The sequence below is a fragment of the Talpa europaea genome (assembly GCF_964194135.1).
Source record: "Talpa europaea genome assembly, chromosome: 6".
Lineage (NCBI taxonomy): Eukaryota > Metazoa > Chordata > Mammalia > Eulipotyphla > Talpidae > Talpa > Talpa europaea.
The window spans coordinates 37,777,529-37,803,397 of NC_140072.1; the positions used below are offsets into that span (position 1 = coordinate 37,777,529).

The 25,869-nt window shown below is 39.8% G+C and overlaps 1 protein-coding gene across 2 annotated transcripts in view; it reads left to right on the top strand.

The window, feature by feature from the left end:
* TBC1D8 (TBC1 domain family member 8) overlaps positions 1 to 25,869 on the top strand; it is a gene marked incomplete at both ends in the record, with an annotated part of 105,689 nt that overhangs the window by 17,463 nt on the left and 62,357 nt on the right. The window lies entirely within an intron of this gene.

A 25,869-nucleotide genomic window follows, 5' to 3' on the forward strand; every position in this document is an offset into this window, starting at 1 on the left:
TACTTTGCCCAACATTTGGCACCACTGTGAAGGTCTCCTAGGGTGCCGGCGTGAGCTGCACTTGGGTGAAAGCCATCCTTGACCCACCTTCAAAACTTGGGGGTACTATTTTGTTTAAAAAAATTATTTTAAAGCCTATAACAATTAATCTTATTGGCCTAAATGTACATCTTGGCTCCATCTACAATATTCTTTCACAAGAGCTGGTATCCTTGGAAGGTAAACTTAACCTGATGAAGTTAAGCTGGTAAACTTAACAAAATAGTCAGTGTAGTTTTATTTAAAAAAAAAACTGTTTCTGGCCACAGTTTCATTCTTTAGAAAAGACACAATAGAAATATATTTTTTTTATTATGGTGCTTTCTCCCATAATCTTATAAAGAAATGCTAATGGAAGAAAATTGGAAAAATGATAGGAATAAGAGAAAAAGCCAGTAATTCCACAGTGAATCTTTCTGCATTGATTTTCTAGCTTTATTCATAAATTTTATTTATACAGTCAACCTCATACTGTATATGTTACTTTTTCTTTTTTAAATTTGTTCATTCAGGGATTTATTTTATTTGAGCCACAAACTGTTACATAGAAGTCTAATGTATAACTTCCCTGGTGGAGAGAGACTGGGAGATGTTCTGCACCCATCCATGTTTCTTCTTTGCTTCCTCACCTCCAGATAACCTCTAATATGTCCTGTTTTAAAACAACAGAATATTAACATTTTGAAATGAGTCCTAAACATATTTTGTGTGCTTGTGCCATGATTTACCTGGCCTCTCATTTGAGTTCCACATTGGCACTTTCTCCCTATGGGTACCCCTGATGTGCCCTCTCACCAAGCTGCCTGTGTGGGAGGATGCCCACAGTGGCCTTCAGTTACCTGTCATTTATGCTCTTTCTTGTTCCTTACCTTGGATCCTTCTGGGAGTGGGCTAGACCCTGGTGTTTTGGATGATGAAATTGTGGCTGGAGAGGAAGTTACTGTCACTTCTGCATCTTGACTTTTCTTGACATGTAGTATTAGACTGTGCTAAGCTATTAAAACGACTTGCTCAGCGGCGTACAGTTAGTAAATAGCAGCCTGTTTTTACTGCATCACAGTATTCTAAGAGGGGATGGTGAAGAGACCTGTCAAGGGTATTACCAAGGGCCAGTGTTTAAAAAAATTTGTGTATTGGTGAATCGGGGCCCATATTGCCATTGGATGGTTCTCAGCCTAATTCTGCCATGTCCCCGTGGGTTTTTTTTTTTTTTTCCTCTTTTGGATATTAGCAGTGTTGATTGTAGCTTTGTACTGTGTACCTGATACATCCCTTTGTAATCATCTCCTTAGTAGTGGTAGTTCTGGTAAGTTGATGGTTTACCTTGCTGCAGGTGATTGATTTCACATGTAGTCCTGTAAGAAGCATTATGTCTTGTCAAGACCGTGTTTCTACTTAACCTGTATTTTCTGTCTTGTCTTGTGGGATACGGCATTCACTCCTGAGTAGCCAATCTGAATCTTGCAGGTTGACTTGGTAGAGTAAGAGTTGAGTAACTGCTCAGCTCTCTGCTCAGTTGCAGAAATTCAACCCAGGTCTTCCTGGAGGAGCAGCATAGTGGACTGACCCATGGGAGGTGGGCTCCTTTCAGACTGTTTTTCTCCTGGGGATGTTGGAGTGTGGATCATGGCGGCTCAGGGGCTCTCCCTGTGTTCTAGATCTTTATGATGGTTGCGGCATGTGCATATGTTTGGAGGGTCCTTCTGTGAGGAAGCTGCCTTCCCTTACTTGAAGTGACCACCCCAGGGCTGTGCCAGGGCAGGCTCTATAGGACCTACCCACTCTTTCAAGAATCCCTCATTTAGCAAGTGGCCTGCTGGTTCGAGGGCCCAGTATTACTGCTGTGGTCTGATGGGAACATGAATTGGTCTACTTACAGGACCATGCTGCCAGTCTGAGCATTATGGATAAGAGGCTGGTTTGGGAACAACTTTCCTGGATGTGAGTTACAATTCTGTCTCTACTCATTTGCTCTGTGACCTTATACCAACTATATAACCTCTCTGAGTCTCTAGGATAACCTGCCCACCTCCTGGGTAGTGAGACTTACACAGAAGTAATGAGTGGGAAGAGCTTATCCAAGTCTCTGGGACATGCTGTTTTTATTAGCTGATGACAGTAGTAACAATGTACACAGTGTTGAGGGGGCTGTTGAAATGACTTGTATTCAAATAGACACCTAATAGCAACATCATAAAGGCTAGACTACAGTATTGCTTTTATGTTTTTTCTTAAAGCTCTTTGAAATTGCTTTTCTCTGACTTTTTTTCCCCTTTGCTCTCCAAATGGTTCTGTAGTCATTGAGGGGCTTTATTATATTCCACTGGAGAGGTGGAGGTTTGCTCTTTTGTGAGATCCATTAGGTTAGGTTATTCAATGTTGTTATGTAATGTGTGTGTTCAACATTTCTGGGCTGCTAAATTTCAAAGGGCTAAAAGATAAAAAAAATTTTTTTTTCAAACCTTTACTGGGTCTATGGCACTTAAATATAATAGTGCTCAGCTTCTAAGCTTTAAGTTGTAACTGTCCCATTCACAATCCTCTCAGGTATATCAGTGTGCAAAACCCTCTAGATGTCTTCTTTCCAGTGACTATGTCTATAGTCCATGCCCTGGTGAGTGATTGTGAGCAAGCTTTTATTAGGTTCACAGATGAATCAGTTGCTCATTGTGTTCTTAGGGTCTGTCTGGAGTTTTCTGGAACTTAAATTTCTGTTGCTTGTACTGCCAAGCTGAACCTGAGATAGGCATCCTTGCCCAGGCCATTTGTGCTTTTGCGTTTAGTTTTTTTACTAAGAAAACTGAAAGTTGGTTTCCTCTTATGTGTGGGTTAAATTCTTTTTAATTGCAGTATCATTGAACTACTTTGGAAGTTTAAAGAGTACAGTATATCCATTTAATACATTTATGTATTTGATACATTTACATAACCCCATAACATTATCTAACAGCTCTATCACATCACATAATTATCATTTCTTTTTTTGTGGTGAGAACAATTATGATCCAATCTTAGACACTTAGAACTTTATAATAATTGTTGACTATAATCACTATACTATGCATTAAATCTTCAGAACATATTTCTCTACTAGTTGCAAGTTTATACTTAAACATCTCTCCAACATCCCCATCCACCAACCCCTGGTAACCATCATTGTACTGTTTTTATGAGTTTGACTTTTTTAGGTTCCACATATAAATGATATCATACAGTATTTGTTTTTCTCCATCTGACTCATTTAGCATACTGCCTTAAGGTCCAGTTGTTGCAAATGGCAGCATGTCCTTTCTCATGGCTGAATAATATGTTTCTATCTTTATCTGTATCCATGTCTATGTAAGCATCATGCAACTTCTTTACCCATTCATCCATTGATGGGTGCGTAGGCTTTCCTGGGTTAATTTATTCTTAGCAGATTTTAGTGGGCAGTTCCTTCAAATAGCAAAGGCCCCTGCTTACATGTAAAAATATTAGGACAGAGCCTGTGGTTTGAGAGCCCGGAGGGCTGTCAGTAGCCCCTATTCTAGGCCACACCACAGACCATTTGTGTATTAGGGTTCTGAGAGGTCCCCAGGTGATTCGAGTGCTCAGGAGGATTGGGTTTTGTGATGTAGGCAGAATTCACCCTGATGGTTGGATGGATGGATGCAGATCAGGGACCAGAGAAATTCTAGAGTTCACTCTCAGAAAGGCTGAAAAAAATTTTTCCCTTTAAGAGCCTCACATAGACTTTGAATGTATAGTTGTTCCTCATGAATTTGTCTTTTTAAAAAGTAGATTATTGACTAGGTAGGGTGATAGAGGAAATAAATAGTAAATAGTAAATAGATATTTACCAATATCTATTTCATAACCAATATCTATTTACCAATAGATAAGTAAATATTTATTTACCAAGTAGATAAGTAAATAGATATTGGTTATGAAATCCACTTTGGGTCCAGATGGGTTGGCCAGTCTGTTGTGGGAGGTAGCAGAGAGCTATTGCTTTGTACATTTGAAGCTCTCTTACTCTCCATGCTTGAGTGCAGGAAGCTTTAGGAAGTCTGTTGGGCAGTGTGCTATAATAGTTTCTTAGCACTGTTGTAATAAAGAACCACAAAGTATATTGCTTAAAACAACAGAACAACAGTTCTAGGGATCTGGAAGCCCAAAATCAAGAAGTAAGCCGGCTATGTTCCCTCTGAAACCTGTAGGGGAATCCTTCCTTGTTTTTCTTCTTGCTGGAGTTGTTGAGAAATCTTTGGGCCCCTTTCAGTTGCATAGCTCCCATCTCTACCTGTGTCAGCACATGGGATTTCTCCCTGTGTGTCTGTTTTCACATGGCTGTCTTCTTGGGAGGCCATTAGACTAGGGGGACCTACCCTACGCCAGTAAGAACACATTTTAACCAATTACATGTAGTGACCCTAGTTCCAAATACGGGCACTTTCTGAGGTTACTGGTAGGTAGAGAAATCAACACCTTTTTTTGGTGGGGGGCACAGTTCAACCTGTGACAGGTGTGTGGCCAGGTGCTTTGCACATATTTCCATATAATATCCATGTCAACCTTGTTGGATGGACAAGAAAACTGAGGCTGACAAAGGTGAAGATCCTTATTTAAGTCACAGCTAACAAAGGAGAGAGTCAGGATTCAAACCTAGAATTTGCTTTTCTATACCAAGACACAAGTCCCCTAGATTAGACCCAGTGAGTGTTCTTTGAGGCTTCCTGTGGCCTGGAGTTCATGAGTCTGCTGGGTCTTCTCAGGGCATTGGGGATGTTACTAGCACAATGAAACCAGTCAAGTTTTAAGATACCACTTCCTGCCCTCTTCTTTCCTGGTGAAATAAATAGCGCCCATTTACCAGAAGAAAACATGGAAACATGAAGTTAGTTTGATATGTGGAGTTGGTGGGGACTTTTCTTAAATGTATTTCTATTTTTATCACTCTAACAATTTAGCTGTTTCGATCTTGGCTAACCAACACCCTACCCTTCTGAAAGTTGCTTGTCCCTTTTTATGTCAGCCTTACCTGATAAGGACCTACTTACCCTCTTTCTTTTGGTGACTAGTTTCTCTAATTCAAAGAGCTGGGCCAATGAAATGGCCCATTTCCGTCATTACCACTAAGTTTGTGTCTGCAGAATAAATCTCAGCATTTTGCCAACAAGTTCCATGCACTGACTTGTTGCTGGGATTCAGTCTTGAAGACCTCAACAATTTTTCCTAAATGGAAGACTTTGAACTGTTAGATTTCAAGATCAGAATTCCCAGTAGAAAATTCATGGTAATAATAGAAACGAGTCTGAGGAAGTAAATTGCTGCAGCAGAGGCTCCTCTTTCATCTTATGAGATTTTAATTTTATTTGATTTTTTTTCAAATTACTGGCTCCCTGTTTGTTTTTTTTTCCCCCACGGGATCATTGCCCATAGATGTTGGCAGATATGCCTCTTAGGTTCAGAAGGAAAGATTTTCTTTCTTTTAAAATTGATTTTCATTTTATTTTTATTGTTGCTGTATAACTCAAACATTTTAGTTTCAGGTGAAGAACTTAGTGATTCACCATTTGCATGCACTGTGTCATGGTTGTCATAATGATTTATGTATCTTTTCTCAGCTTTTTTCAAACTTGCAGTACCAAATTGTCGATTTTTAAAATATAGAATGTGTTTTTTATGGTGAAAAAACTTGTTTAGAATTCACCAGCTGGACTCCATTTTGATTTTGTTGGCCACATCCAAAGCACCCTAGTCAGGAGTCGGTGGAACACATGCCACCTTCTCTCCGGCTGGTGTTGACTGTAGCCATGCCAATGTCACAGAACTTTTTCACAGCTGCACACTGTTTGATCTGGTGCTTGTTGGCTTGGCCTCCACACTGAACACCAGTAGGTTGTTGTCTTCTATTGTCTTCACTCCTGACTCACTGGTCACAGGAACTTGATGGGGGCACAGTGACCAAGCTTGTTTCTCCTGGGGGAACTCTTCAGGAAGGTGGGTGATATGCAGATACGTTTTTTTTTTTAAAGATTTAAAAGAAATTATGCATACAAGAGTGGGGTGTAGGCCAGAGGTGCACGGGGTGAGAGGATTCACCAGAGATAGAGTAGGGAGCAGAACAGGTAGATCTACTGAAATCCACTACTGAGGGGAGCAGTGGGCGAGGCAGGAGAGGTCTGCTGAGACATGTGAGTCAGCTCCCTTGCTGGGGATCAAACGCAGGCTCCAGTGGCTGGCAATAGCTTGATAGTTTTGAGACTTTAACCTCTGCACCACCAGGGAGGCCCTATATTTTTTTCTTTTTTTGTGATTATGGATACTTATCAGCACTGTTTTCTTGGACTTCAAAGCTTTTGCTTTTGCTTTGACTTTGGGAGTATCAGGGGCTTCCTATTTTGCTTTCAGCACTGTCTTTGTGAAAAGCTACAATAACTTTTAAGGAATTAATTTGACTTTAAAACATTTTTCTCGATGTCTGTTTTAATTTTTAAAAATGGTATTTTTTTAATTGAGGGAACATTGGTACATAACACCATATGTGATTCAGAGGTGTGGATTCACATCTTTTCAGATGTACGTTAACATTACTGACTTTATTCCCAAAGCTGTACATTACTTCTCTGTGACTTACTTTATAACTTAAAATTTGTGCCTCTTGATCCCCTTCACCTATTTTTTCCTCCTCTAAGGCCTCTCCCCTCTGTTAACCACCAGTTTGTCCTCGACATCTAAGATTTTGTTTTGTTCTTTTAGATTCCACATATAAGTGCAATCATCAGTGTTTTGTTTTTCTTATTTCATCCATGTTGAAATCTTGCAGATGGCAAGAATATTCTTTTTTATAATTGGGTAGTATTCTGGGATATGTGTGTGTGTGTTTCAGTTTTACAATGGACACTTACTTTGTTTCCATATCTTGTAAATAATGCTGGGATGAACATAGGAGTACATGCAACTTTTCCATTTAGTGGTTTTGTATTCTTTGAATAAATACCCAGAAGTGAAATTGCTGAATCACATTATATTTGAGTGTTAATTTTTTGAGGAACTCCACATTACCAAACACAGTGGCTGCAACAATTTACTTTTCTGCAGTGCACCAGGGTTCCATTTTCCCTTGCCTCTACTTATTTCTTCTCTTTTTAAATTTTTTCTCTTTTTGATAATAGACATTCTGACAGGTGTGAGGAGCTATCTCATTGTGGTTTTGATTTGCATTTCCTCATGATTGGCCATGTTGAACATTTCTTTGAGGTACCTGTTCATTTGAATCCTTCTTGGGATAAACATCTGTTTAGATCCATTGACAATTTTTAAATCAGATTGTTTATTATTGACTTGTAGGACTTCTTTATATGTTTTAGCTGTTAGCCCCTTATCTATTATATGGTTTGTGAATAACTTTTCCCAATTAGTAGATTGCCTTTTATTTTTCTTGATGATTTTTAGCACTGTGCTTAAACATTTTAGTTTGATGTAGTCCCACTGGTTTGTTTTTACTTTTGTTGTTGCTCTTGCTTTTGGAGTTATATCCAAGAAAACATCACTAAGACCAATGTCAAGGAGCTTACTTATGTTTTCTTCTAGAATTTTTATTCCTTTATTTTGAGTTAATTTTTGCCTGTGTTGTAAGATAGTGGTCCAGTTTCATTCTTTTGCATACGACTGTCCACTTTTTCCAATACCATTTATTGAAGAGACTGTGCCCTTTTTTTTTTTTTTTTGACTGTGCCCTTTTTATAGTCTTCCCTCCTTTGTCATAAATTAATTGACCACAGATACACTATTTATTTCTCGGTTTTCTATTATGTTCCATCAATCTATATTTTAATTTTCTATATCTGTTAATAATGCCTTGAAATTTTGATGATGTTTACTTTGAACCTGCAGATTGCTTTGGGCAGTACAGACATTTAATAATCTTCTGGTCTGTGAGCACAGAGTGTCTTTCTACTTTGCATCTTCAGTTTCTTACATCAGCGTCAGGGTAATAGGCCTTTTACCTCCTTAAATTTATTATTTTTGATGAAATTGTACATGGGATAATTTTCTTAATTTCTCTTTCTGATGTTACATTTTTATATACTAACAATGAACTAACTTTCTGTATATTAATTTTGTACCCTGCAACTTTAGTAAATTCATTTACTAGATTTAACAGGGTTTTTTTTTTTTTTTGGTATACTCTGTAGGCATATATATATGTGTGTGTGTCTATATATATATATAAAATCTTGTTATCTGCAAATAGTGTTCAGTTTACTTCTTCCTTTCCAATTTGAATACTTTATTTCATTTTTGGTGCCTGATTGCTTTGGCTAGGACTTCCAATAATATGTTGAATAAAGTGGTAAGAGTGGACATCCTTATCTTATTTCTGATCTTAAAGGTAATACTTTAAACTTTTTTGCTATTGAGTAGGATGTTAACTGTGGGCTTATATCTGCCCCTTATTATGTTGAGGTATGTGTCATTTCTTCACAATTTGTTGATTTAAAAAAAAATCATAAATGATTATTGAATTCTGTCAAATGCTTTTTTTTCTGCATCTTTTGAGATGATCATATGATTTGTGCCCTTCATTTTGTTAATGTGGTTTATCACGTTGATATTGTAGATCCTTAAATCACTGGTATAAATCCCACTTAATCATTATGTATGATCCGTTTACTGTATTGTTGAATACAGTTTACTAATTTTTTTTGAGTATGTATTTTTGCAGTATGTTACTAATTTTTTTTTTGAGTATGTATTTTTGCAGTATGTTCATCCAGGATATTGTTTTTTTAATTTTCTTTTTCTTGTGGTGTTCTTGTCTGATTTTAGTATCAGGAAATTGCTAGCCTTCTATAAGGAATTTGGAAGTGTTCTCTTCACTTAAACCTTTTTGGAAGTTTGCAAATGATAGGCATTAAATCTTTGATTGTTCGGTATAATTGATCAGTGATGCTGTCTGGTCCTGGAGTTTTGTTGGGAGTTTTTTAGATTACTGATTCAATCTTCACATTAGTAAGTGGTCTGTTCAGATTTTCTATTTTTTCCATGTTTTAGAGTTGGAAGATTGTATATTTCTAGGAATTGATTCATTTTTTTGTTTGCCTACTTTGTTAGTATATAATTTTCATCATAATCTCTTATGATCCTTTGGTTTCCATTGTAACCTCTCTCTTTTCATTTTACTTATTTGAGCCCTCTTTCTAAGTGTTTCTAGCTAAAGATGTTGTCAGTTTTAACTTCTCAAAGAGCCAGCTCTGACATTCATTGATCTTCTCTTTTTTGGTCTATGTTTGGGTTTATTTTCCTTTGCATATTTCAAAGAATTGTTCACGCCATAGCCATTTTCTTGTCACCACTTCTATTCTGCCTGATGTGATGCTTTTATTCTTTGATGTGATGGTGCTATTCCTTGCCAGAAAGTCCAATTTATGGCATGCTGGAACTTATAGTCCAAGGTGACTGCATGTATTTGAATCCAGATACAAAGATGCCACTGGGGTGGTCTTCTACATTTTATTTAGTTGGTCCCCAAATTTGTCTTAGGTACTGTTCCCTCTCTTCACTGGGGTGAAGGATCTTAAGGACCATTTATTTCTGCCAGTATAATAGGTTGGTCATGAACTTCCTGATTCAGATAGTTACTATTTCATTCATGATTCTGGTGGATCTTCAGGCAACTGGAAATATTTTTTTTAAATGTTGCTTGCCATTTTTAATGGTACCAGCATTAGCAGAATATGGGAATAACTAAAAAGTGGCATGTGTCCCCAGAGATTCTCCAGATGTTTCTTGCCACCTCCAACTGATCCTTTAAGATTAGTAAATTGATCTTTTATACTTATGGTCTAAGCGCTTTTCAAATTGCAGCTTTTGCACTGGATCTGGAGGGGAATGAGTCTGTGCTCAAGCTCTTTAGGAGCAGAATCTTAGTTCCTTACAGTTCTGAATCTCTTGACCAAGTCCCGTTGTCTTCAAATCCAGTCTTTGGGGGGTTTCTTTCAGGTTCAGGTGCCATGGATTAGGGTGCCTGATGTTGCTTACGAACTCCTGACTCCTGATTGTGGGTTGCTGTGTTGGGAATGGAGTTCCTTGTATGATGCTTTTGCTTCTACCCTTCCTGATGTGGTGCTTTAAATCTTTGATGTGACAGTGCTGTTCAGCTAGTTTTCAGTTATGTTTCAGAGAGAAATTCTGGTTTTAGCTGTAGGTTTGTTTTTGCTTTGGGAGGAGGTGCCACCATGTTGAACAGTCTCTAGGAAAGGTTTTCTGAAATGGACAAGTGACCATTGTTTCCAAATGGCCTTAGAGACACTGGCAAACTGTTATTATTTTTTTCCTCTTTATTTTGCCTTGGACCTTATTGTGACCCACCCATGACTGTGCCCTTGTCCAAAGCTTTCTTAGGACTTGAAGATGGCAGTACTCTCCCTGTCCTATAACAGTAGGTTCTGTGAAACTGGCAGCTTGGTAAAGACCAGGTCTACAATAATGTCACCTTACTGGGAAGGCAGACCATGTGTGGTGGGAGTACATTTGTGTCCTTGTTTCTATGGTATGGACACCTGTCCTGGGGGAGGTAGTGTGGGGGGTCTTTATAGTCCAGCTTGGCCTTCTCTCTCCTATTTTTTCTCTTTCTTGAATTAATGGCTAAATTCCCATCTGTGTAACCCTACAGAAGAGAAGGTACAGTATCAAAAGTACACATTTAGTACAAGCTGAGATTTTTGTACTGTGTCATTTCTTCACTCTAAAAAACAAAACAAGAGCCTCTACTTAATCTCCAAGATAAATTTAGTTACTGAAACACTTACCTTCTGCGAAGTCTAAGATGAGATTAGTGGAGTTCTGTAACTGAGCCATGCAACTGTTGATATGTTGCATGTTGCTGAAAGGGAGTGACAGATGGCAGATTGAGTAATCAGATTTGAAGATCAGAATCCACACTGAATAAAATTCCAGCTACTTGTAGCATATGGAAAAGGTTTCTTTCAATTGAGCTTAAAGAACCGTGTTCTTTGATTTTTAACTTATTCAGAGGATTCATTAAACAAATATTTATGGGCACAACAGGAGTCAGGTCTACCAGGTGTTGGGAACTGATAAAGAATCCCCACCTTTACCTGTATATTCCCTATATATACACTTGAAGTTCAGAAAGGTTCTGTCTGTTGTAAACATCTAACATTCAGTTGTTGCAAATTACAAATTAGATATAATTTGACGCCTAGGACGTAAGTGTTGAAAGTCAGATGTAAGTATGGACTTCATTGCAAAGGTAGTAAATGGTATTATAAACAGTAATACTAAGCTTGACCTCTTGTGCTACCTGTACATTTCCAAAATCAATGGAACCCACTGTTTTCTCACTAGCTGCAGTTTACAAATATGAAAATACTGTCAGTGCACATCTGAGGGACATTCAGGGACCCCAAAACTATTAAGGGATACATACTCCAAAAGGGATTCAACCACCTGAATGCACAAAGACAAACCAGACTCAGGATTAAATATTTTAAATAGAATTTGTGTTGCATGGAGAAGTAGGGAGAAAGGAATTCAAATAAGATTCCCAAATTACCCACCTTCTCACAAGCAAATGCCTGCCAAACAGGCTTGATCTGAAGCGGGGCCACTGAGACCTGAAAAAGGGAGTTAAGCAGGTTTCAGAAAGGAAACTCAAACTCAAAATATACCACATATCCAACATATAAAGTCTACAGTTACTGCCATGCCATTGTCTCTGCCACCGTCCAGGAGCAGCCTCCTAGTGTCTCTTCCAGTGCCTCTGCATGTCTCCACGTTTCTCTTCCAAGTCTCCTTCCAGCAGTGCAGGCTACAAGTTGAAGCTAGAAAAGCAAGAGAGAGTGCCTGCCCACCTTCTGTGTTATATAGGTCTACCTGGCCACTCAGCTCTGCCTCTAGTTCCTATTAACTCTTCCATTCAGGAATTCTGGTTCATGGCACACTGGGACTTGCAAATGAAGGCAGCTGCATGTAAGTGGGGACAAGAAATATGGCACCTCCCTTTCACGGAGGTTATCTGTGATAATGCTTTACCTTCTGGGAAGGATTAATCAAAGTAGAATGTGCCTGGCATGTAGTAAGTGTTCAGTAAAAACAGGTTTTAAAAATAGCACAGGAGTTGCTGTATTGAAATGCATGTAAGGTAGTAATTCTGACATCAGGTAAGGCAGGTACATCCCTTTTAAGACTTGTTTGCAGTTTCACAGGCTCTCAGGAGGCTCTTTCCATGTGAGGTACTGGTTTTTGGTGGAAGCTGTGTCTTTCATTTTGAACTTGCTCATATGCAAATGTCTTGTTCTCTGACCCTTTGACTCTTGTATTGATTTCCATATTTCCATTTTTCAAAGGAGACACTATTGCTTTATCTTATTTATTTTTCTGTGGTCCTTGAATGCCTCCAAGCTCCATTTCCTGCCTTTAATTATGTACAAGGCCATTAAACAAAAGTGTGGTTTGCAAAGAGGAGGTAGAATTGTGGCTGTAACAGCATAGGGTGCTATCAGGCAGCAGGCTGCTGTAATGATTAAATTTGGCTGGTAAACCGGTTTGTGCACCATGAATGCGAGTGTTGCTGAACAAGTTTAACAGCCTTCTGCAATTGTCTCTGAGCAGGAAAGGAGAATTCTTTGTATTTCGTGTTCAGTCTTGTTTTTTTTACTTCAAATCCCCAATATCCTCAATGTGGGAACTAAATAGTCCAAATCTGTGGCTAGTTAAAAAAGAAGCCATGTAGACACATACCAAGGGGTTATTGATAAGTGGTAAGGTATGCTAGAAGATTTTCTTTGTGCTTTTATGTATTCCCCCAAATTATAAATAAAAATGTGTTTTTTAAATCCAAACAGAGTGCTTTATGGTAACCAATTGAGGTTAGATTTTTTTTTTTTTTTTTTTTTTTTTTTTTTAGGGGAGGCTTTTGGAAAAGATATTCTTTATAATTGTTAATGTGATTTTACAGTACAGGTAGCTTGTTCAAAATGGAACATCAGAATTCTCAAACAGGAAGTCTGTGATTACAGTGAACAAGTGGCACTGTGCATCGGGTAGTTAAAATACTTGACCCAGTGGCTAAACTTTGCCAACAGAATTGAGAGGTCAGAAATGTCTTACCATAGGGTTTTGGTTCTTTTGAAGTAGCAGAAACTGATAAGCGATTGCAGCCTCTGTTCCATTTAGTTGCAAAAGGGTCAGTATAACATAATTTTGAGACTTGTTCAGCTAGGCATCATGGATTAGGGGATGGTTCTAGGTCTTTATGGGTTAGAGATTACTGGAACCAAGGGAGGAAAGTTTAGGATTAAAATGTTTTGACAGTGCCTTAAAAAAAGATATCCTGCTGTTTGAAACAACGTGAATGAGACTTGAGGGCCTTATGCTATGTAAAATAAGCCAGTCACAGAAAGACAGATACTACATGATACCACTTATAGGATGAGTCTACAGTAGTCAAACTCACAGAAGCAGAGGGTGGAATTGTAGTTGCAGGGCCTGGGGGAGAAGAAACCAGAGTGGTATTAAACAAAAGGGACGTTTCACTTATGTAAATACGAGTACATCATAGAGATCTACTGTACAGGATAGTGCTAACAGCTAACAATATTGTATACCTGAAAGTGTTCTAAGAGGATTGATCTTATGTTAAATATTTTTTTTTAAAAGATTTGTTTATTTATGCATACAAGAACTGGGGTACAGGCAGGAGGTGTGTGTGGGGGGGTGAGAGGATTCACCAGAGACCGAGTGGGGAACAGAACAGGCAGACTGACTGACATACATTGCTGAGGGGAGCAGTGGGCGAGACAGGACAGGTCTGTCGTGCCATGTGGGTAGCTCCCTGGCTGGCCAGGAATCAAACGTGCTGCAGAGGCTGCAGAGAGCTTCATAGTGCTGTGCTCAACTCCTTGCGCTACCAGGGAGGCCCCTGTTAAATGTTCTTATCACATAATAATGATGATGGTAACGAGTAAGAGCTTGGGAGGAAGTTTGGCAGCAATTGTGGGACATGTTTCTGAATTTAGTGATAGTATCATGGGGTTATATACTTATCTTCATATTAACCAAGTTTTGTACATTATATATAGCTTTTGTGTTTGTTTTTTTTTTTAAAGGGTGACAATGAAGTATCTGAAAAGTTCCTAGTAGAATGAGAGGAGCAGAGTAGGGGGAGTTGGAACTATTAAGGTGATAAACAGGCAGTCCTGGAGCAAGTGGGTCCTATTTCATAGCCTTGGGGAGGAGCCGAGGATGGCATAACAGTGTCAGGGCAGAGCTGTGCATGACCTGGGAGTGTGCTGTACTTGGCGCAGGAAGTGGGGCAGATATCCATCCCTGTCCATCCCAGATGCCCCAGCAGCTGGCATTTCATTTGAAGGGTATATCAGATCTCACAGCTGAGCTCTTTATCTTGGTTTTCTTTCTCCAACTGTGCTCCATGCCTTTCATTTTATAGCCTTGAATCATCCCTTCACTATAAGTATTTAAATCAGTTAAATTCCATCCAGTGAATGGAATATGGGGAATTTTCAGAGTAGCATTCATTATATCCACAGCAACACAGGTCTAAAGCAGGGTGATCACTGTGTTTGGAACTGTCATGATGGGAATTCAGTGTAGTCATGCATTTTGAGTGTTACATCACCCTGCTTGGAAGTTGACTATGACAGGATCTGTGTTAGGTCTGAGCCAAAGCAATCAGCTTCATCCCGATACAAAGGTTATTTATGGTGCGACTAAAAGAACATGTCAGAATTCAGCAGAGTGGCTCTAGACTGCATTTATGTTCAGATGTGTTTATGGTTCATCATTTGAAGAAGGGGTTAGGAAAAGTTTTTATATTTGCTGTAGGAATTCAACTGTGGCAAATTTTGACCACTAGCAATGTCAGGTGGTTTTTTTTTTTTGTTTGTTTTTTTAAAGATTTGTTTAAGTCTTTAAACAAAGGAGTGGGGGGTGAGAGGATTCACCAGGGACAGAGTGGGGAACAGAGCAGGGAGATGGACTGAAATACACTGCTGTGGGGAGCAGTGGGTGGGTGAGTCAGGAGAGGTCTGCTTGCCATGTAGGTAGCTCCCTGGCTGGCCAGGGGATCGAACTCATGCTGCAGAAGCTTCATAGATTGTGTCTTAACCCCTTGCGCCACCAGGGAGGCCCATGTCAGATTTTTTTAATTGTAAAAATACACATAAATATAAAATTGACCATTTGAACTGTTTAAGTGTACAGTTCACAGTTCATTAAGTACATTCACAGTGTGCAACCATCCCTTCTACCTCCTGTTTTTACCTTAGAAAACTGTATCCAGTAAAGAAATTTCAGTTTTTGAGTGAAGACCAAAAAAATTCTCTAATTCCTGTGTGAATAGGGTTATTAATCTGTCAGTGAAACTCCCTCTGGCTGATCAAAGATAGCAGCTGTACTGTCTGTCCTGTCAAAGCAAAGGGTCGTTGTGTGTCCTTGTTCCTGCTAATCTGGGGGACAGCGTGCAGGTGAGCACCTGGTGGCTGCCTGCGCTGTTCTTGAGAACCAGGGCCAGAATCCCTCCCAAGTGATGCCCTTGAAGCGCTCCTCTCTGGACGGTACCTTGCTCATGGGACTTGTGTTGTGGATCCGGCAGACTCTTCCTGTCCCCGTGGTGGGCATGTGGTTCCTACGTTATCCATTTAGTTACAAAGATGAGCTCATCGGGTGGCGGGTGCCTAAGTTTCCCACATGATTTGGTTACCCTGTGGCTTTGACCAGGATCTGCCACGCTCTGAAAATAGCACTGGCGTTTCATGTCTTAGAGGAGATTTGTGAGAATCCTAAGGGATCCACACTAAAAGATACATTGAATTATCAAAATACTTTGTAAAAATTAAAAAGTTTAAACATTTGGATTATGAATCTGTTTTTGGACAGGTAGGGCTTCACATTGAGAATAGATTACCCCCCCCCTTTTTTTTGATAGTCAGTAGAAAGGACTTCATGTGATCCTTCTCAATTAAGGTTACTTTTCATTTTGATTACTCCTGTATTTTGGTTCTTTATTTGCTTTTCTAAGTTTCCAAAAAACAGTGACAATAGCCAAACTAAACAGTCTAAACATGAAGCTAGTGCTTCTGACCAAATTGGTTTCCCAGAGGCCATGGGCTGTGGGTTGCTGCTGAGCTGTGGCACACTGCCAGGTAAAGAGAAGCTTTTTACTGAAATAATAGAATTTTTTGTCACAGGTTTGCTCGGGTATGTTACTTCTAACCCCAAAGCCATTAAAAAGACCTGTTCTCTTTAATGCAGGGGCCAGTGGGGGGGAGGGGTGGCGGGCAGGGGAGGGGTGGATACTAGGTTTTCCGACTTTTACTAAAATGCTTTATGTGGGGTGTGAGTATTGCTTTTTTAAAAAAATGTTTCTTTATGCTACTATTATAGGTAAGAGCAGAACATGTTGACACTGTTGTCTGTGGTCGTTATTAGACCCAACATGCAGGTTATAAAAACCAGGAGGCAGTGGGGGGGCTTCTCCAAGTGTCCTTGTTTTTCCTGTTAGTAGCGGCCATACTGTCTTAAACTTGGTGAATCCATGTGCATCTGTCCAGCCGTATCACTGAAACTAAATTATTAGCAGGTCCCTACTTGGGCCCCAATTATGAAAATGGCCACTGGATAGCTATCAGGGGCACTTGCTATTCTAACAGCTTAAAAATAGGTGTGTTACACTCAGTGAGTTGCCCAGAGGGTTTTTTCCTGTAGCGCCAGACGAACCATATGGAGCTGCTGCAGAAGGGAAACCAGACTGCTCCCTGCCAGCGGCCCTGCACTGGGGGGGTTCGTTCCTGGATATAGTGGAGACTTGGCCAATTCAGGCTCATCAGAGAAGTGTCATTCTGAATGCAGACAGAGATGTTGGTTTGTGGGTGAGGAAGCATTTTTTTTAAAAAAGATTTATATACCAAAAAAAGATATATTTGCGCATACAAGAACTGGGATATAGGCCAGGGGGGTGGAGGTGAGAGGATTCATCAGAGTGGGGAGCAGAACAGGCAGACTGACTGAAATACACTGCTGAGGGGAGCAGCGGGCGGCAGGAGAGGTCTGCGCGCCATGTGGCCCATGTGGTACCCTTGCCTGGTGTCTGGGGATCGAACCGGTGCTGCAGAGGCTGCGGGCAGCTTCGCAACCCAGCGCTCAACCGCTGTGCCACCAGGGAGGCCCTTTGATTTCCTTTAAAAGGACAAAAGACAAGAAGTGCTGTGCGCCTGTGGAGGCCATACAGTAGCAGCCACAGATTTGCTTTATTTATATGAAATTATTTTTGTCTTTGACACATATCAAATTCTCAAATATCTTACACTTGTTTTTATTTTGAAGGATTTCTTGTCATGTTAAGAGATCTTTGCCCATTCAATAGCAATTAAGGATAATTTTTCTCTCTAAATATTTCTCAGCTTTTGGTTTTCCTGCTGAGAACTCATGTCCCACCTCTTGGTTTTTATCTTCTCTGCTGTCTTGGCCCCCTGTTGTGTTCTTTTTCTTTTGTCTTTGTAGTTGTCTGGTTCCCTGGGTGCCCTGGGAACAGCACCTTTGCCCTGGGTCAGCGCCTTTGCCCCCTCCTCAAGCTGCCTCAGTAGCGGTTTGTATTTGCACAGGCATGGGCTCATCCTGCCCCTTATCTGCAGAGGGGCACGACTTTCCTTATTAAAACAACAACACTCTTTTATTTTATTTATTTTTTTTAAGATTGATTTATTTATACAAGCACTGGGTACAGTCAGAAGCGCGGGAGGGTGAGAGAATTCACCAGAGCGAGGAACAGAACAGAAGACTGACGAAATACACTGCTGAGGGGAGCAGCGGGCACGACGGGAGAGGTCTGCATGCTATGTGGGACCCTTGCCTGGGGCCGGGGATCCAACTGGCTCTGCAGCAGCTGCAGGGCAGCTTCGCAGCCCAGTGCTCAACCACTGCACCACCAGGGGAGGTCCAACAACACTATTTTAGAACAGTTTCAGATTTACAGAAAAATTGCAAATGTAGTTTAGAGAGGTCTCATCTATACCCCACATCTAGTTCCTCTTATCTACATATTAGTGTTAATTCCAATTAATTTGCTAATATTGACAGATGTAAAGTTCCCCCTTTTCTGTATAGGGAAGAACCCAATTCTTCCCTATTATGTTTCTTCCTTGTGACTCTCCTTTACTACTCATACAGAACATTTTACTTCTGTCACCAATGTATAGAGCGTTTTTCCACACCAAGCAATTCTTTGTGATTCTGACACTATCTTCCCAGCATGTTGAATTTTGTTAAATACTCTTTCTGCATTACTTGATAGGATTTTTTTTTTCCTTCAGCCTGTTGATGTGGTAGATTATATTTATTGATTTTCAAATGCTGAACCAAACTTGTACAGCTGGAGTAAGTCCTGCTGGTAGTGGTAATTTTTTTATCCATTCTTAGATTTCATTCGCTAGTATTTTGTTGAGGATTTTGGTATGGGAGATACTGATGTGTAGTTTTCCTTTATTATAAAGATAAAGAACTGTTTGGTATTAGGATAATGCTGGCCTCATAGAATGAGGTAGGAGGTGTTTCCTTTGCTTTTTAGAAAAGATTGTGGAGAATTGTTACCATTTCTTAACATTTAATAGACTTGACTAGTGAAACCATCTGGAAGTGGTGTTTAATTTTCTGGAAGGTTATTAATTACCTGATTTAATTTCTTTCAGAGACATAGGCCTATTCAGCTGGTTGATTTCTCCTTGTGTGTGTTTTGGTAATTTGTATCTTTCAAGGAATTGGTCCTTTTCATATAATGTATCACATTTGTGGATGTAGTTATTCATAATATTATCCACTTAATACTCAAGGGGTACACTTGTGATGACTTTCATTTCTGATATGAGTAATTGTGTTCTGTATAATTTTTTTTAGTTTTTGTTCATTTGAGGTTTATTCATTTTACTGAATTTTTAGTTTCATTAATTTTTATCATTGTTTTCAACTTTTTTTGCTCAGTTTTTATTTGGCTCTTCTGTTTTATTTAGGGTTAAATGACTTTCTGTAGTTTCTTAAAGGAGAAGCTTAAATTGTTTTTCAGTTTTTTGTCATTTACCCTATAAATTTATGCTATAAATCTCTCTCAAAGCTGTTTTTGTTGTGTTGCATTTTTTCTAAATTGTGTTTTCCATTTTTACTTAGCTGAGAATATTTAAAAAATTCTTTTAAAACTCCTTTGACTCATACTTTGTTTAGAAGTATGTTTAACCTCCATATATTTGGGGATTTTCCAGCTATCTTTCTGCTATTGATTTCTAGTTTAACTTAACTGTGATCTGAGAACATGCTTTCAATGATTTATATTATTTTTAATAGAAAGATGCCCTATCTTGGTGAGTATTCCATGCATGCTTGCAAAGAATGTATATTCTGCTATTGTTGGATGGATGTTCTGTCCATGTCAGTCAGATTGATAGCGCAGGTTAGGTCAAACATATCCTTATTGATTTTCTGCCTGCTGATCTATCAATTACTGGAAGATGGGTATTGAAATCTCTAGCAGTCATTAATCTGTTTTTGCTTAGCATTCTGTCAGCTTTTGCTACAGGTATTTTGATGCTTGTTTGTTGGATGTGCTCATGTTAAGGTTTACTATGTCTTTTTGGACAATTTATCCCTCTATTGATATATAATGCTTCTCTTTATCCCTGATAATTTTTTCTGAAATCCACTTTGTCAGAAATTAATACAGCTACTGGGCTTTCTTTTTCTTAGTGTTAGTATGGTACATATATCTCCATTTCTTTATATCCTTCTCAATCTCTTTACTATTAACCTATCTCAATGCTCGTAAGGTAGATTTCTCAAGGACAGCATAAAACTGGGCCTTTTTTTTTTTTTTTTGAATCCAGTCTGAAATCTTAGTCCTTAGTATGTTTAGACCATTCACATTTGTGATTATTGCCATGTGAAGGAGATGGATGTGTGAAGGGACACAGGGTTTGTGGGGGTGAAAGCATTCACCAGAGACAGTATGGAAAGTAGAAAGGCAGATTTATTAAATTACTGCAGGGAAGCAGGAGCAAGAGGAGAACATATTCCCTGGCCTCTGAGAGGTGTTCTGGGCTCTTTTTTATACTGAGTTTACAATCTGTCTCTTAAGATTTAGGACCAAAGTCTGTCCTAGTGGCTGTCTACTGAAGTATCGATCTTAATTAGTCCCTGTATTCCTTGAGAGTTCCCATCAGCCTGTAATGGCTACAGGTGGGCATATGGCCCTGTCTCAGTAAGTCAGTTGGTTTTCTTATTGGTCCAAGATATGTATATTTTTGGTATTAAAGCCACTTTAAATTCTCTGAGCTTCCTGTATCTGTGGTCTGGTCTCTGTAATTAGTTCTGGAAAATTCTCAGTCTATAACTTAAGATAATTTTTCTCCTTTTTGGTGTTTCAGTTTTGGAGATTTCTACTGGCCTTTCTTTAAGTTCAGCTTAGCAATGTCCAATCTACTAATGAGCTCACAAAATGCAGTTTTCCTTTCTGTTAGGTGTTTATTTCTAGCAGTCCTTTTTAAGTGGTTATGTCAATGGACAGAGTGAGGGGCATTCTGAGATCCCTGAACCTACCTGCTTTAAATGGGCTCTGCCATTGTCTGCATGAATACAAAACATAGTCCTAGTGTGTGAGACCATAAATAGAAAAGACTTTAATAGAATTAGAAAGAGAGAAAGAGAGAGAGAGAGAGAGAGAGAGAGAGAGAGAGAGAGAGAGAAGAAAGGATATAGTTTCCCAATGACTCACCCCAAATTACCCATCTCCTCTTGGGTAAATGCCCAGCCAAACAGGGTTGACCAAAAGTGGGGCCACTGAGGCCTGAAAGCCTGCCACAAGTCTAAGGCACCTTCAGGTGGGGGCCCCTAAGAAAGGGGCAGAAGGGGCCAGGCAAGTCTGGAAGGAAAAGAACAAAATAAAAGTGCAAGTTGTGATAAAGGCTGCGGTTGTCAGCATCCCCACGAGTCTCTCAGTTTCTTTCAAGTGTCTCCTTGCGTAGCCCCAGTATAGGTCCAAGGCGAGTGCAGCTGCTTCTTCACACCTTTCTCTGACATGTGCCTCCTCCAGGTCGTCTGTCCCTAGTCCTTCCCAGCTTCTCCTGGCCACTCTGGGGCAGGAAACATGGACCCTTCCCTTTCTATGAAGATTATAGTTATAGTGATTAGTTTCCATTTCTGTTTACGTTATACTCATCTGTTCTTGTATACTGTCTCCGTTTGCATTGCAGCCCCTCATCTATTAGTGATAGTTATTTTATTTATTTATTTTTTTAAACAATAAATTTTATTTTTATATTCCCCATACAATTGCAACCCCCCCATTCTGACCCCAAGCCCTCCCCTCCCGCCCCCCACCCCCCAAAAAGTGTCTCTGGTTCATAGTTTTTTGTTGATTTTGATTTTCACTTTCTTATAGTTATTCATTTTCCTGGTCCCTTATTTAAGTTTTCTAGATTCCTGCTATGAGTGAGACCATCCGGTATTTTTCTTTTTCTTTCTGGCTTATTTCGCTGAGCATGATCCCTTCCAGCGCCATCCATGTTGCTGCAAATTGCATGTGTTTATCTTTTTTGAATGCTGAGTAATATTCCATGGTGTATATGTACCACATCTTCTTGATCCAGTCATCTAATTTTGGGCATTTGGGCTGTTTCCAAAGCTTAGCTATTGTAAATAGTGCTGCTATAAACATAGGGGTGCAGGTTCTTTTCCTTCTTTGGAATTGATGTTTCTGTGTCCTTTGGGTAAATACCTAGAAGTGGAATTGCTGGATCATATGGAAGCTCTATGTTTAGTAGGTCCAGAAATCTCCACACAGCTCTCCATAGTGGTTGGACCAGTTTGCACTCCCACCAGCAGTGCAGAAGAGTTCCTTTTTCTCCACACCCTCGCCAACATTTGTTGTTGCTAGTTTTTTTAATATGTGCCATTCTCACTGGTGTAAGATGGTATCTCATGTTAGTTTTGATTTGCATTTCCCTGATTACAAGTGATGTTGAACACTTTTTCATATGCCTGTTGGCCATTTGCATTTCCTCTTCAGAGACGTTTCTTTTTAGCTCTTCTGCCCATTTTTTGACAGGATTATTTTCTTTGTTGTTGAGTCTCATCAGCTCTTTGCAGATTTTTGTGATCAGTCCTTTTGTAACAGGGTGGTCCCCAGGAAAGGGGGAGGTTCCCTGCCCCACCCAAGGGAGGGTGGAGCTGAGCAGGGAGAGGAGAAGCTGCAGAAGAGACTGAGGAAGGAAGCAGGATGGAGCCAGGAGACCTGGAGGAGGCGCATGGAGCCTAGATACACGTGAAGAAACTGTGCTTGTCTTTCGGTGACAAAGATGTGGGTGAGACCCGTGGGGAGGTGACAATGGCAGCTTTTATCTTAATGTTGATTTTGCTCTTTTCCTTCCGGGCTTGTCTGGTTGTTTCTGACCCTTTTCTGTGGGTCCCCATTGGAAGATGCTTTAGACTTGTGGCAGGCTTTGGGGCCTTGTTCTGGGCCAATCCCATATGGATGGACTTTTACCCACGAGGGGATGGGTAACTTTGGGTGCTTGATTTAGAAACTAGATTATTTGCCTTTCCTGTATTGTTCCCTAATTGTATTAAAGTTCCTTCCCATTAAAGTCTCATATGTTTTGTGTTGATGCGGCGGATGGCAGAACCCATTTAGAATAGGCAGGTTTGCGGGGTTTGGGCTGCCCCTCTCTCTGTCCTATAACACTTTATCATTAGTGTTGTGTGCAAAAATGTTCTCCCAGTTGGTGGGGTTTCTCTTTGTTTTTGTTATTGTCTCTTTTGCTGTGCAGAAGCTCTTTCATTTGCTGTAGTCCCAGCTGTTTATCTTTGCCTTCACTAAGTGATAGTTATTTTAAATTCCCTCTCAGATAATTCCAAAATCATGCCATGCTAATTCTGATTCTGACTTTGTTTCTCCAAGTTGTTTTTTATTACCTTTTAGAATTCCTAGTAATTTCTTGTAAGTCAGACAAATGTATCAAGTGAAAATAATTTAGTATGTCTTATATTATTCTGATTAGGACTTGGCTGTGTTTAATATTTGTTGTAGTTATAGGTGCCAGTGGGTTCAGATTCCTCAGGTGTCCTTATTTTGGTTTTCCTTTTTGTCTTTGGGCTTCCTTAGGAACAACTCCTCAGATGAAGTCTGACTCTTTACAGCCTCGCTCAGCTGTTACCTACTGCCATTAGCTGGAATCTGTTCTTCAGGTTGTTAAAGTTTGGGGCAGGGGATGGATTTTGTCATCGTATCAGTGAATCTCAGTGGGTCTGTGGTCCTGTTCTGTGCCCTTATGAGTGTTTAATTGCTCCTTTTTCACCTTTTTAGGTGAGACAGGAAGAGTAGAGGGTTGGAGTTTGAAATGCCCTTCCCCCTCTACCAAAGCTTTTTTCCTCTGGAGAGGAACCTTTGTTATGGAGAATGTGCTCTGTGATGACTCCTTTCTCCCCGGGAGAGCCATGAGGGGGTATTTTGTGGCTTTTAGTGAAAACATGGTCAGTTTCTCATGGTTAGACTTGTGCAAGCAGGGGGATGCCCAAGGCAGGTGATCAGAAATTTCTCATTCAAGTTAGTTTACTCCCACCCTACCGGTTTACTCTAGCTACTTCTGTTTTAGGCGAACAGATCTTGCCTGTGTTTGAGGATTCTCCTATCTCTCTCCAGATTTCAGGGTTATGGTTTAACCAGTGATTTTAGTTCTCTGATGGGTCCAAAGAAAGCCACTGATTTTCAGTTTTCTCAACTTTTTCTTGTTAGGGTGGGAGTGCTGACTTCTTAATGTGTTGGAGTTGAAACTGGAAGTCCCCTCATTGCTTTGCACTTGCTCCCTCCCCATTTTCCCACCAGTTGAAGGGGCTGGGTTGGTTGTGTTGGCATAAAATGTCCCACCCATTGCAAAAGCTCCTGTCTTGAAGAAAACAATCACCACTCTTGCCAATCACAAAGCTTGCTTCTGTGTAGTGGCTGCTCTAAGTTACTGCACACCCTTCCCGCTTCCTTCTTTTGTTGCTTGGGTTTTTCTTTTTACCAAACTAGATATGGATTCTACAACTTTGGTATGTGTATGTGTGTGGGCTGGGTGGGGTTTTTAAAGCCTTTTTCTAATCTTCAGCAGCTTCTTTATCAAGCCTCTCCCATGTAGTCTTTGTTACTTTGGCACTCTTAAAGCAAGTAGATCTTTAACTCTGTCCTTGGCACCCCCCCTCCCCAAACTGTTAATCTAAGAGCTCCCCTCAACTGCTACTCAGATTCTATATTAAAGTAACAAACTGGATCCATTGTACCTAAAGATATTATTGGGTTACTTGGCCACTTTTGAATGGAATCTGAGGTTTAGATAATAGGAATGTACCAGTGTTAACTTTTGGATGGGTGGTTGTTGTGTTGTGGCTGTATAGGAGGATATCCTTGTTTGCATAGTACCATATCTGGGAGGTGATGTGGTGTTAATTAGTAACTTACTCCCTAATCATGGCAATTGTCTTTTTTATATTGCATTTGTTTAAAAAATATTAGTTGCTTAGGCAACCTGTGGCCTTTTTCAGACTCACGATTTAAGTATGTGTAAAGCAAGGTAAAGGGACTTAATTCTAATCTCAGCCATGTTGATTCCAGGTAATAAAAGATTGGGAAGGAGCAGTGTGGGTGTTTTTGTTTTGTCTGCTGTTGATTCACAACGCTGTTACGACAGTGATAAACCTTTATTTTGTGTGCCTTATGGCCTGTGAAAGACTTTGATATATTTTTTAATGCTTTTCATAGCACTTTTCTGGAGTAGGGTGGGATGATTCTTTTACCTTTAAGATGATGGTTAAATAATACTAAGCAATACTTTTATTTTTTTTGTGTGTATAATAGTTATTTTTATTATGTAAACTTAAAATGCATCCCTGTTTATTCAACACATGTTCCTAAACCACAGCCTTAAAGAAAGCAGTCCGCATATTATCAACATTTATTTTTATATTCCCCATACAATTGCAACCCCCCCATTCTGATCCCAATCCCTCCCCTCCCGCCCCCCCACCCCCCCAAAAGTGTCTGTTTCATAGTTTTTTGTTGATTCTGATTTTCACTTTCCTGGTCCCTTATTTAAGTTTTCTAGATTCCTGCTATGAGTGAGACCATCCAGTATTTTTCTTTTTCTTTTTTGGCTTATTTCGCTGAGCATGATCCCTTCCAGCGCCATCCATGTTGCTGCAAATTGCATATGTTTATCTTTTTTGAATGCTGAGTAATATTCCATGGTGTATATGTACCACATCTTCTTGATCCAGTCATCTATTTTTGGGCATTTGGGTTGTTTCCAAACTAAGCAATACTTTTACATTGTACTTCTGTGGCCAGGCAGTAGTCTGAGCACTTTGAATGTTGACTACATTAACTCATTTAATTCTCAAAATTACCCTATGAAATAGGTGTACTGTAGTTGCACCATTTTTACAAAAGAAGAAACCAGGGCACTGACAAGTTAACTAACATGCCCCAGCTCAAAAGTGGGAGAGCTAGGATTCAAGTTGGGAGTTAAGACTCTATAGTCCTGTGTTGAAATGCTGAGGCATGCAAACGCCTAGCCACGTTAGATGACTCTTTCAGGGCCTCTAATTTACTTGTTGGTTTTGCATATCTGAGTGCCCAAAATGCCAGGTCTTGCTCCAAATGCTGGGAAATGGATACAAGACAGCTAGAGCCCTTGGTCTCAAAGAACTCGGGCTCTTGACAGGTGAGCAGAAGAACTGCACCGCAGGTTTGCCCCAAATAGCATCAAGTACAGACCCAGACCACAC